General features: G+C 30.9%; 1 long non-coding RNA gene across 1 annotated transcript; it reads right to left on the minus strand.

Moving 5' to 3' along the window:
• Positions 1-9,144: 9,144 nt before the first annotated feature.
• LOC139519287 (uncharacterized) lies at positions 9,145-12,324 on the minus strand. The gene is made up of 4 exons (XR_011663560.1): positions 11,781-12,324; positions 11,217-11,300; positions 10,422-10,555; positions 9,145-9,716 (listed from the first exon to the last, which is right to left on the minus strand). It is a non-coding gene; the product is annotated as an uncharacterized lncRNA (long non-coding RNA).
• Positions 12,325-13,892: the final 1,568 nt, after the last annotated feature.

The raw sequence follows: 13,892 nt of genomic DNA on the forward strand, positions 1-13,892 counted from the left end.
CATATTTTAACACTGATCTATTAAATATTGATCATTATGTTGGTAGTCATATATACATCTATGGTATTTTGGTTCCATGTGATACACTGTATCCTGTGTATATCAGTTTTTTTTTAATATTTTTCTTTTATGCTAGAATTGTACATGCAAGTTGCACCACCCTGACACAGGTTTATTTTTCAATGTATGTAGTGTGTTTTGTTGCTTGCTGTTTATCATATTTGTTTGTATGTAGCTTTTGTATATAAATCAAACTATCATCACTGTAGGGCTTCTCGTCTGGTTTTTTTTACATTGACGGTGTTGCGTGCAAGGCAGAACCCTTTATATAGGGTGCTCATTATGAAGTATTAGTTTTTATCATTGTTGAAGGGTGTGGAGTAACCAGTTATATAGCTAACAAGCACATCACTTGGTCTACATGGTCTATGGTTGATGGTTGTCTCATCAAAATTCATACCACATCTCCTTATGAAAATTAATGAAAACCATGAAAATGTGCTCATTGTTAGATAAAGCCGGCCAATCAAACATGTACACCTAACATTCATGTCATATGCCAAAAAAAATAGTGATCCTATACATGTACAATGTACATGATGTAGCTTATCACTTTTTTATAGTTCGTCCTTATGTTGTACTGTTATACCACTGTCCCAGGTTGGGGGAAGGGTTGGGATCCCGCTAACATGTTTAACCCCGCCACATTATTTATGTATGTGCCTGTCCTAAGTCAGGAACCTGTATATTCAGTGGTTGTCGTTTGTTTATGTGTTACATATTTGTTTTTCGTTCATTTTTTCCCCATAAATAAGGCCGTTAGTTTTCTCGTTTGAATTGTTTTACATTGTCTTATCGGGGCCTTTTCATGCTTTTATAGCTGACTATGCGTTATGGGCTTTGCTCATTGTTGACGGCCGTACGGTGACCTATAGTTGTTAATGTCTGTGTCATTTTGGTCTTTTGTGGATAGTTGTCTCATTGACAATCATACCACATCTTCTTTTTTATATCACATCTGAGAAACATTGAAAAATAGACAAAACCACAAAAATTCAACATTGACCAATGAACCCATGACATTTAGCTCAGTGTCTGATGAACCCTGCCAGTCAGACATACATGACATAGACTCAATTGTTCCATTCTGTCTATACATGTACATTAAATATACGTGAAGTTGATCTACTGGAGTACTGTATAATATTAAGGCCAAAATAAATTTATTGCATGTTTCTGGTTTCTCGACCATACAATGATACATGTACAAATGTACCTCCGTTTCTAGCCAATACCCGAAACAATGTAGTCATATTCATCATTTGATGTCTTTCCAAATCAGATAACTTGTGTGAATGATAATAACAAATAATACTCATCAGTAAAACATATCAGAAACCAAACTTTGAAACGACTAAGACTGCACAGTGTATTATCTGTCAAATATGGGAAATGTTATCACAGTACACATGTACATTAACAGAAAAAAGTTTAGAACTTTAAAAACAAAATTTTTTAATAGAATAAAATGTTCTTAATTTTTTGGAGAGTGAAATAGGAGACACACAATTATTTATTTTGGCCTAACCTGAAATTATCCTTAATCACTTATCCATGAAATGTCAGGGTCAGGTCAGCTCAACCTGATAGACCAGTAGACCTTGCAAGATACTCATATTTCTTGTATGAATTGTTTTACATTGTCATTTCGGGGCCTTTTATAACCGACTATGCAGTATGGGCTTTGTTCATTGTTGAAGGCTGTACACAATACAGTGACCTACATGTATAGTTGTTAATTTGTGTGTCATTTTGGTCTCTTGTGGAGAGTCGTCTCATCATGCTTATTGTCAATCATACCAGTGTAACCACATCTTCTTTTTTTATATCATACATGTATATACAAAAAATTTATCCAATTACAAAATGTACATGTACTTGTATAAGAGAGCATCTCACTGTTATAAAAACAGTATTGTTTTACAAGTAGTCACTAAACAATGAAATGAGGTCAGGTGCAATGGACATATAATGACAGGCTGAAACTTCATAACATATTAGCTATCTGAATACCGACAAGATAAGAAGCATCCAGCTCTTTTAGCTTTTAAAATGTAAAGCTTTATAAAAAAGTTTACGTCATAAGCCCAAGATTGTAATACCTATGTCCTGCATACAATCAACTTTAAATGACTTTTGTGGAAGGCAAGACAATAAAATGATACTTTGAAGTACATGTATTGTTTAATATTTTTGACTAGTATAAAATGCCAGTTTCAGAATGAACATTAATTTAGATGATAGATTATATTTATATACTGTATGTACATTCAGATCACGACTCTTATATAAGTACAGCAAGCAGTCATTTGACATCAACCAACGTCCATGCAAGCATTAACTTCTATAAATTTCACACAAACCAGATATTCTCAATATCCAAATTCATATAAATTTATTATCCAAGGTATTCATGAATTCAGATATGATGCACTATTGATATTCACTGAAACTGATTTTTTTATTAATCCAATTTGCTATTTTTGAATAACTATCCAAAGTATTTCATATAATTCAAATATGATGCACTATAATATTAATATTCCCATAAAACTTTGAATTCTCTTAATTCTAAATTATTATTTCAATTTCAAATAAATTAATTATCGAAGGTATTCACTGTCATCAAATAATGTAGTCTTTCTTTCAAATTGTAAGTTTGCTATTTGTACAATGCACAATTTTCTTCTTGTCCGATTTGATATGAAATCCCAACAACATCATGGCATATTGCTGTAAGCCCTATTTGTTATTTCCAACAACAATAAGTCCATTAGTCCACTGTTTCACAATTTACAGCTACAGGTATGCGAGATACTTAATGTCACCTATACATGCTATATGTATTTCCTTTTTTTGCCAGCTTCATAATCTGGCTGGGAATCATGCTCAAACCAATGTGAATTCTACAAACGAAAAAACATAAATTAAGAATAAAGTATTGAAACTCATCTAATATTGTATAATTATCATGATTATAATTACTTAATAATTCTTTAAATTTATATAGAAGATATACTCATGTATAAATACTAGAGATCATAATTTTCTTGACAACAAAGTTCTATGATGTACACAAATGAATTTATGAGACTTATACAATTGAATTTATATGTCCTGTATGAGAAGAAGAATAAAACCCTTTTTTGGAGTTCTATTTCAAAAAAATATGTTCTCTCTTTCTACATTAATGTTTTCTTAAGTGTGTCACTTCATTGAAGGGTTACTGTCTAATTGGGGCTAGCACTATACAAGATTGTTTTAATCAATTATTTAAAGCCAGACAAAGTTATTTCACTGTAAAACATAACAGGTAATTTCTTTGGATCATTTTAATAGGAAATAAATACTACAAAGAAGACCAAAAAAAAAAAATGCACTGTTTACTGTCATTTTGTGTCATGAATGAATAAACCTTTTTTTTAATGTAAATCATGAAATGTAGAATCTTTGTTCAAAGGTTAACCCTTTCTTTAATTTAAACATTTTTAGCAACCTACAAAAGCTAGTATTTCCTTCTTATGATTAGCAGTAAACTTTGAGTTTAATTTGACATCTTAAATGTTACCCAGAATACTTTTTACTAATTACAGCTTGTATTAAATAATGCTTTGTAGTTTATTTAACCAGACAACATATTTTCTTTATTTTATATTAGTTATTTACCCATTTTTATGTTGATAAATCAATGCATGACTTAGACATGTTAGATAAACTTTTAAAACTTTTAATATAATATCCGAAATAAAAGATTATATCATGTTGTTTCATATTTTTCATAATTTTAAATTACTTTCAATTATAAATTTATCCACAATTTGAACATGTTGAAAAGGACATTTAAAATTTAATAATATCATTATATAAAAATCATCTTCAATACCTATGACATTTTAATTTTCATCCCTCAAGGCAATAAACTCATGAAACTGTTGTGTCTTAATCTGTTTATTACATATAACATGTATATAAGAAGTCCTGATAATTAACTTTTCAGTGTTAACATCCTGATTATTACCTTTTCTAATGTCACATTTACATGGTCATGAATTTAGGCTCAGTAAATATATTTTTAAAATTATTTATTTTGAAGTTAAATTAAACATGTAAAACATGTTTAGTATGTTTTAAACCAAATTGATCTGAGCATGGAAGTAATATTTAAATATTACTTCCATGTGAGACATACCATGTAGTTAATTAAGTTAATTTTTGTAATTCAATATCTATAAAATTCATAAAATGCTTAAGTTTAGGCCATGTTTACATAACATAATATGCTTACAGATAGAATTTTTGTATCCTCCCACATACATGACGTACTGAATGTTTCAACATATGAAATTAAATATAAATAAAATATTTTAGTAATTTGGAAAAGGCAAAATACATGTATCTGAAATCAAATGTGATTATACATGATGAAAGGATACAGCAACTAAACAATGAAGTAGTCAAAGCACAATATAACACATGTAGAAAAATATGACTGTTGAATGGAAAGTCCTTTAACAGTGGAATAAATTAAAAGACACTTGAAATATGTTTAAAAGGAGATGATTGATATATATATATATATATATATATATGCAAAAGAGACAGCAGCCCCAAGACCAAAACAAGTTAAAAGGCATAATTGAATTTTGACTAACCATGCTAACCGGGCAAATGTTATATAAAAAGTTAAACTGACAGAGTTCACATGAAAATAAAAAGTTAAGGCCACACTGATTTGATTAATAGTTCTTTTGATTGATAATATAAGAAATACTTTAGAATTATAAAATATATCCATGTTTTGTTAATCATGACTCAGAATGTATTTTAAAAATATCTGAAACATGCTAGTTTCACATTTAACACATAAATATTTACTTTGTCATAATATTCAACTTGAATTTTCTCAATTTAAAAAAAATCAAGTTAGAAATATTTCAAGCAAATTTAGGATGAGTCATGCAGTTTTCAATACATTAACATACAAGTCAGGACAGGAGCCTGTAATTCAGTGGTTGTCGTTCGTTAATGTGTTACATATTTGTTTTTCCTTCATTTTTTTATATAAATAAGGCTGTTAGTTTTCTCGTTTGAATTGTTTTTCATTGTCTTATCGGGGCCTTTTATAGCTGACTATGCGGTATGGACTTTGCTCATTGTTGATTGCCATATGGTGACCTATAGTTGTTAATGGCTGTGTCATTTTGGTCTCTTGTGGACAGTTGTCTCATTGGCAATTATGCCACATCTTCTTTTTTATATACAATATAATATAGGTTTTGTAGTATAAGGACATCCGGCAAAATTAAAACCACTGTGAATGCCCCTCATCATCATGTAGGGTTTAACACAGTAAGACGATGAACACGGGTGGATCCAGCCATTTAAAAAAAGGGGGTCCCAATCCAGGATAAGGGGGGGGGGGTCAAACTAAATGTACCCTTTCAAATGCAATTGGTTTTCTAGTCCAAGTAATTATGACGTCTTGTGTCGAAGTAAGGCGTCAAAGAAAAAATATTATAATAGCCTTTCAAGACGTCATAATTATTTGGACTATTGATCTTCCAAAAAAATGGGGGTTACAATCCCGGGAACAATTTTTACAAGCCCAAATTCTTACTTTGCCTTTGAACATGCTACTATATATATATATATATATATATATATATATATATATATATATATAGAAAGATGTGTAATATGCACAAGTGAGGTGATATAGAGAAACCGACGAAGAACGTCGATTCATACCTGAAGCATGAGGGTAGGCACGAAATGTGCACATTTTTGCTTCAAAATCGTGGATCCATGATTATTCTGATAGACATGCTTTAAAATATTGTTCATTTCTACTAACCGATTGAAATTTCCAGGTCATCCGTTATATTGTATGTAGTTTCCCTTCTAAATATCTACCATGGCATGTCTACGATTTTTTGTAAAGTTTGCAGACCGGCCATTTCTGCCGACAAGGGTACAATAACGTCAAATCGTTTACGGGTGAAGAATATGATTTCCGTTTTTAATTACACTTGACAGATTTGATTTATTATCGTCGGGAAATGTCCCTTATGGATAGCAATTAAAATTAATAAGCTTTATTATTCTGTATGATATATGTAACTTAGTCATATTCTTTTAAAACTACTTCAGGTACCCCGACGTAGCAATTTGAAATTAAGACAATTAAATCAATCTTCTGCAATAATATTTTAATTCTATTTTTAAACGAAGGCTTTTGGTATAAAACAAGTTATAAAAGACTCTTGAATAGACTGAATAAAAAATAAAGATAAACCGTCAAACGCACAAGTCCGCCACAAATGAACAGACATAATTATAATGCCATAAACGGAATACGACAAAAGACATAGAACGATCGCAAAAAAAAAAAAAAAAAAAACCAACAATAACATAAGATGAGGGATCATATAAATTATGGGTAATTTCACAACTGTATCACCAATACGTGACACTTAAGGTTTATGTACCCTTCTGTAGCCATTTTTGTACGAACTTTTCAAACTTCAATTGTATCAAAACTACAGATATAATGAATAATAGAGATAGGCCATTTTGTTCATATTCCAAGGGGAAACTTGAGGCAAAGCATTATTTTTTACTGTTGCATTGCATTTAATAGAAAAAGAGGACTTTGTGACAAATAAATCAAGATTTTTAAAGAAAATCCACAGCCTTTATCCTTGTACTCTCATATTTGGCAATTTGATGACTGATAGATATAGGATTGTTGCATGCAGTGCTAGCATTGATTTCCTTAAAACAAGTTTATAAATGTAGTTATTTGTTAAAACAAATATAAATATGACCAAAATCAAGTACACCTTTTAGGGTGCGCTCGACTTTAGTGACTCAGCACAAGGTGTTTTGGAATTTACAGGTTGCTAAGAACTTTTTGTAAAAAATAAACACTAGCACATCATAGAAAATCAAGCGAGTAATTTATGTTTCAAATTTTATAACAAAAATCTCTGTATTAAAGGCTGTGGATTTTCTATAAAAATCTTGATTTATTTGCCACAAAGTCCTCTTTTTCTATCAAATGCAATGAAACAGTAAAAAATAATGCTTTGCATCAGGTTTCCCCTTGGAATATGTACTAAATGGCCTATCTCTATTATTCATTATATCTGTAGTTTTGATGCAATTGAGGTTTGAAAAATTCGTACAAAAATGGCTACAGAAGGGTACATAAACCTTAAATAAAATACATTTATCCATTTATCCTGTATCAAACTTTGAGAAGGTGCACCTTAGACGTGTACACATATTGTTTTAACATTCGCAACCGTCACACTAAAATATTTGTATTACATATTTACCGACTGTAACAACCCATGAAATGTTTGTTTTAAACATTTTACGACTGTGGCAACCTTTTAAAAGTTGTAATGAACATTTAATGACTGTAACAACCTTTAAAAAGTTTTAACAAACATTTTACGACTGTTACAATTCTAAAAACATGTTTTGACTGCTTAAACGTCTGAAAAGTTGACACAAACAGATTTCAACTGTCCCAACTATAAAAAGGTTGGGACAAACATAATACAACTGCCACAACTTTTAGAAAGACTGTTATAAATAGTATTTGGCTGTGACAACGCCGTAAACCACTGCAACAGTCCTAATATTACTGTTGATAGCATTTAATGTTTTTCACAACCCATAAAAGTGTTGGGACAGACATAATTTAACTGTAACAACGAAATAAGGTTGATTTGACAGTCTTCTTCAGTCTTCCACAGACTAAAATAGTCGTACAATGACTGTTACTGGTATGGACAGTTGTTTTTTGTCCAGTAGTGTAATAGAAAAAGGAGAAAAGTCTAAAATTTGTCAATTTTATATCTTCACTAGTTCAAAAGTGAATATTTTAGCAGAGCATTAAAAAATGACATTTAAATTAACTTTACATATTGTTCCATCCTAAAAAAAATTTTTAGAAACTTTTACCGTACCAATTTCAAGAAATTTTGATTTAGAATGTCAAGGTCACAGTTCGTAAATGGAGAATTGGTATCCCTGTTCTGATGTTTTTTGGTATAATTTATGTAAATCTTTAGCAAAACTAACCTTACTTCATATAATCTTATAATAAGAATAAACTATGATATTTATGACATGTAAAGTTCAAAAGGTCAAAGGTCAAGGTCATTTTTGGAGCTAAAATCAACAAAAATCTCCTTTTTTGCTAAATTTTCAAAAGTGTATCTACCTATTGGTCCCATAATCTTCACAACCTTTGTAAATACAGACCATTTGATGATATTCAAAAGATCTTGGTTTGGTTTCAACCTTTAGGGGTCAACAGGTCAAAAGGTGAAGTAATTTTAGGAGCTAAAATTATACAATGACCTCCTTTTTTGCTCAATTTTCTATAGTAAACTTACCTTTATGTACTATAATCTTTCATTATATTAGGACCTGAACTATGAAAATTCTCTCCTTTTTGCTCATATTTCAAAAGTATATAATAAAAAGAAGATGTTGTATGATTGCCAATGTGAAAACTTTCTACAAGAGACCAAAATGACACAGAAATTAAGTTATAGGTAACTACGGCTTTCAACAATGAGCAAAGCCTATACCGCATAGTCAGCTTTAAAAGGTCCAAAATGGCAATGTAAAACAATTCAAACGAGAAAACACACGGCCTTATTTAAAAAAAAAATGATCCAAAAACAAAATATTTTACACACGAACAAACCACAACCACTGAATAACAGGCTCCTGACTTGGGACAACACATACATACATAATGTGGTGGGGTTAAACATGTTGGACAATATTTATGGTTTTGCTACATGTTTTCGATTTTGTCCAATGTGCAACACCAGACATCTCATGAAAGCATTAGGGCTCAGACTGAGGATTCATTTTTTTTTATATTTCACACCAGCATTAACTAGAGCTCATTAAACAATACCCCATCATTCCTGTTCAACATTGAACTCAGTTAGGTTAATTATCTCCCATGAAATATTTCAGAAAGTGTTCATTCTACTTCATGCACATAATAAATAATAGAAATAATCTCTTTCGATGATATTAATAAACTCTATCACATTTCAATATTTATTTGTACATTATCATGAACATATAACATGGTCATGATGGTTCAAAGGATACAAATAAATATTATCATATCTATATATACAATGTACAATCAATATTAAATCTTTTGAATATTAACATTGATCAATAAAGCATGACAATGAGATCAGGGTCAATCATACAGTATACCAAATTAAGCAGACCTATTGGTTTTTGAATCTGATACATGGACTTGACCATGGGTACATAACTTTTTTCACCGATCCATGAAATGTGGTCAATGTCAAGGGAAAACAGTTTTACAGACATGAGGAACTTTCAATTCATGCTGATTGCAAGTATATATATCATATTATTCATAAGAGAGAGAATTAACATTAAATACATTAATAAAAATTGCTGAGTTCAAAATATCTGTAATGCAGCAACAACTTTTCTCTTTAGTCTAAGGTTGGTCAAATCCCACACAATTCCTGTTATGTCTTCAGCCCCTATTGGAGCTTTTAGTACCACATTATATCAATACTGGCTGCCAGTTTCATATCCCATCTCTTTGATATGAGAGATAACATCTTGCCTAACTGGAAGTAAAAAAGAAAATTCATCACAAATTAATTAAAACTTTTAAATTTAGCATTCTGAAGAAGAAAACTATCACTATAGTATATGGTTGAAAGCAATCTGACTACCAAATGTGTTTATGTTTTGCAACACTAAGGGATGTTCCAGAAATAAATGTAGGGGGATCAGGGGTCAGAAGACACTTTTTATTTCACCCCCACCATGCATAATATTTCATTTGTCATTTCAGTGCCTTTTATAGCTGAATATGCGGTATGGGCTTTGCTCATTGTTGAAGGCCTTACAATGACCTGTAGCCATGTAGCTGTTAATTTCTGTGTCACTTGGTTTCTTGTGGAGAGTTGTATCTTTGGCAATCATATGACATCTTCTTTTGTATATAAATAGGGGCATTAACAAAAAAGATGTAAAGTTCTAGATTTCTTTTTTCTTTTTTTTAATAGAAGTCATTGACTTTCAAATTAACACTACAACTCAGGTGGATTTTGCGTTGCCGTCCACAGTGGGAGTGGGCATGCAATTGTTTTTGTTTAATCAAAAGACTTGCAAGTACAATCAATTGGAAAAAAGCAGATAAGCATTAGATATCAATATTTTAACAAAAAAGAGATTAAAGTTGGAGTGGGCCGGTGGAAAAAGCAAAATCCACCAGGCTGTTGTGTAGCACTGTTCAAACATAATTGATTAAATGTTAGCTAACATACTCAATCAGTTGTTTCAAAGTCTGAAGAAGGATGTAGATGTATTCATAGGTCTCTCAACATTTGAAAATGTCTGCTTTGGTGTGGCATTTGGTATCTGGTGGATATATCTGCATCTTGATCTCACAGGCTTATTTCTACAAGAAGCAAATTATAGTTTAACAAATATGTAAACAGCAGAGTAATCTGAGTTCACTTAGTAATAGGCATTTTTATTTTGATAATGGGTATTTTTTTAATAAAGTTCAATCAAGTTTATCCCTGCCACATTCTGTATGTGCCTGTCCCAAGTCAGGAACCAGTAATTCAGTAGTTGTATTTAGTCTTCTCCTTTGAATTGTTTAAATTTATAGCTGATTATGTAGTATGGGTTTGTCTTATTGTGTAAGGTTGTATGGTGACTTAAAGTGGTTCCTTTATATGTCATGTGAAGTACATGTATCGGGGAGAGTTTTCATATTGGCAGTCATACCACATCTTCTTATTTTCAAAATGGCTTTGTACCAATGCAAGCATTATGAATATTTTATCCAACTTTATAGATTTAATTTTCAAACTCTATCCAATATAAGATAAATCATGGACAAATAGAGAAACAAATAGACTAAAATTGTGATAATACTAAGTAGTTATCAGCTTTTAAACAGGTTAGATAACTCTCTAATACATGTAAACATGGAACATGTACATATGTGTTCATGTTTCATATCTATATTTTTTTAAGACAAGGCATAATATACATGATATAACAATAAACATGAACATGTATCTTAGAAAACTGCTCTATTTATTACCTACATGTATGTCCATCTGTGTTTGTCTGTGTATTAGGTAAATGTAGCATAAGTTCTCCACAGTCATTTACAAGGTTAATTAGCATCTCTGAAATTTAAATAAAAAGTTCCTTGTCATCATTGATACATTGATCATGTACATGTACATATAGATATACAAATGTAAATAAAAATTGGTTATAATACAATGTAAATTGTATCTATATATAAGTTAAGTTCAGACATGTTTCAAATACTTTTAGGTACAACCATTTATTTCATTCATTCATTAATGACACTACAACAATTGACAACAAAATTGCTATCAATCTGAACACAAAAAAAAACTGTGTATTATTTAATGAAAATACACACCATTAGTCTTTATACATGTATCATGTTTTGATTATTTACTGACCCCTAATGTACATTTAAATTAACAGTGACAGATGGCAGAAATACATATACAACTGTACAAATTACAAGATACATGTATCTTCATTATCATATAAATGAAAGAAGAGTAATACATGTATGCTACATTTCTTGGGATGATAATCAAAAATATCTCAGATAATCTGCAACTTACCTTATCAATTGTGTTTTGTAGGTTTGGAGGGATTAATGTCACATCTTTAACAAGGATGGTTTCTCTAAAAAATGAAATATAAATTTCTGTTACAAAAATGTTCTTTATTTTGATAGCACATAGATAAGGAATGTATATATATGTAGCAGTACAATGTACATGTACATCATGTGTACATGTATGTATGTACAAATGATGTTTGTTAGTTTATAATACAAATTTTCTTACCAAATATAATAAAGTGGAAACTGGACATATATTAAAAAACACATACATTTTATAATAGAATAATATGTGTTGTAAGAATGCTATTTGCCAATGTACATGTACATGATCAGATGTAATAAAAAGAATAAATAATCAAAGAATTTAAATATTGAAAAGCTTTACAACTTGTGACCTTACAACGCTGAAAATTTACTCAGGGACAATGCACCTTGGTGAACTTGTGTCTTATTCGCTCAGTCGTTGAATATTTGTCTGTATTTAAATTTTTCGACTAGTTATTGTATAAAAAAAAATTAATTATAGTATGGGTATCAGATTAAAATGGGAAGTACACGTTCATTGTTTTGTACATAAAAACTATCAACTTCTTCTTACATTCATAGAAATTAAACAGAAAAAACTCCCAGATATATATACATGTCATGCATGTATGAACGGTCAATTGTTTGTTTGCTCTTTATTTATGTTTCTTTGTATGCTACATCATGTACATGAGCATTTGACTTTTTCATCAAATACTGATCAAATTATCAGATGATTTTTAGATGGATATTATCAAATATATATTACTATATATAGTCATGCTAGTATATACATGTATCAATTAATTAGTGTTGTGGCAGTGTCTGTGTCAATGTGACAAGTTTAACAGCCATTGATGGTTCATGCTACATGATGATCATACATGTACATTGTATGTGTACCATGGCAATTCAACTTTTGAACATGTTGAAGGGTAGCCTTGGCTTGAATCCCTCAATTGTCTGATAGCATGCATGTTTTCCTATTTAGTTCTACTGCACTTCTGTTTAATGCTTTCTTGCAATTGTTATCAATATATTTGTATTTGTTTTTGCCTTGACTTGGTAGTTTGTTCCTAAATTATTACAAACATATAAACTGACAGACCTGGATTATTTTTTAATTAATCATTTTTTTCATACATGTATCTAGTTTAAATTACTATGACATCTAACGGCTGTTTTGCCAGACAAGCTGGTGTAGTGGGGCATAATTAACATGACAATGTTGTCCAACTCAAGTTTTAAAATGTTTGGATTTGTAAATGCAAATTACCTGGCACCTGCTCAACGTTTTACACTGAAGCTTGGCATCAGCTTGGCCTTTGGTTTACTAGGTTCTCCATATAATCGGAACCATAAGGAAGTCGGTTCAATTCCATCTAGATATACACTTAACATACGAATACAGGACTTTAAAACATAAAAATGAACGATCCATTCAAATCGTCTCCCAGAGCAGATCGCCAGATGAAAAGGACAAGTTCGTGATGTGTTTACATTCCTTCTATCTTCCTATGCCGGTACAACATATTTGACAACCAGTTGCATCCAAACTGCACACATTATTTCTGCATCACGATAAGACGAAGAGACTTAAATCGGCGTGCTTTTTTTGGTAAAACGCCTTCGTCTGTCTTGGCCGCCGACCGAGTCGTCCATATTTGTTTACCATAACTTCTGTTTCCGGATTGTCAAAATTGGACAATTTTTCGAAAAAATGAGCGTTTACTCTATAGTTCATGAAAATATACTGCAATTAAGCCTTTCTGATATTTTAATCATCATTTTAAAAATAATAACTATACTTTCGCTTACTAGGCGGAAAATACCGAGGTGTTGAAAAAATTGACACCTCGGTAAACTCCGGAAAATTTTCCGTAAATCTTTATTATGGGTCGGATACCTTAAGTAAAGTGTTGTGTTCACTGTTTAGAACAAGTGCGTATATACTATGGTCAAGGTCACCGACCATCTCTGTTCTGGTGGTTATGGTTTGTTTGTTTGTTTAAGGATGTATTCTTCTGACTCTTCAGTCTCGTTCAGTCTCGTTGAAATCTCGTTCTTGAATTATTTCCAAAAT

This window comes from Mytilus edulis, chromosome 1, assembly GCF_963676685.1.
Source record: "Mytilus edulis chromosome 1, xbMytEdul2.2, whole genome shotgun sequence".
Taxonomy (NCBI): domain Eukaryota; kingdom Metazoa; phylum Mollusca; class Bivalvia; order Mytilida; family Mytilidae; genus Mytilus; species Mytilus edulis.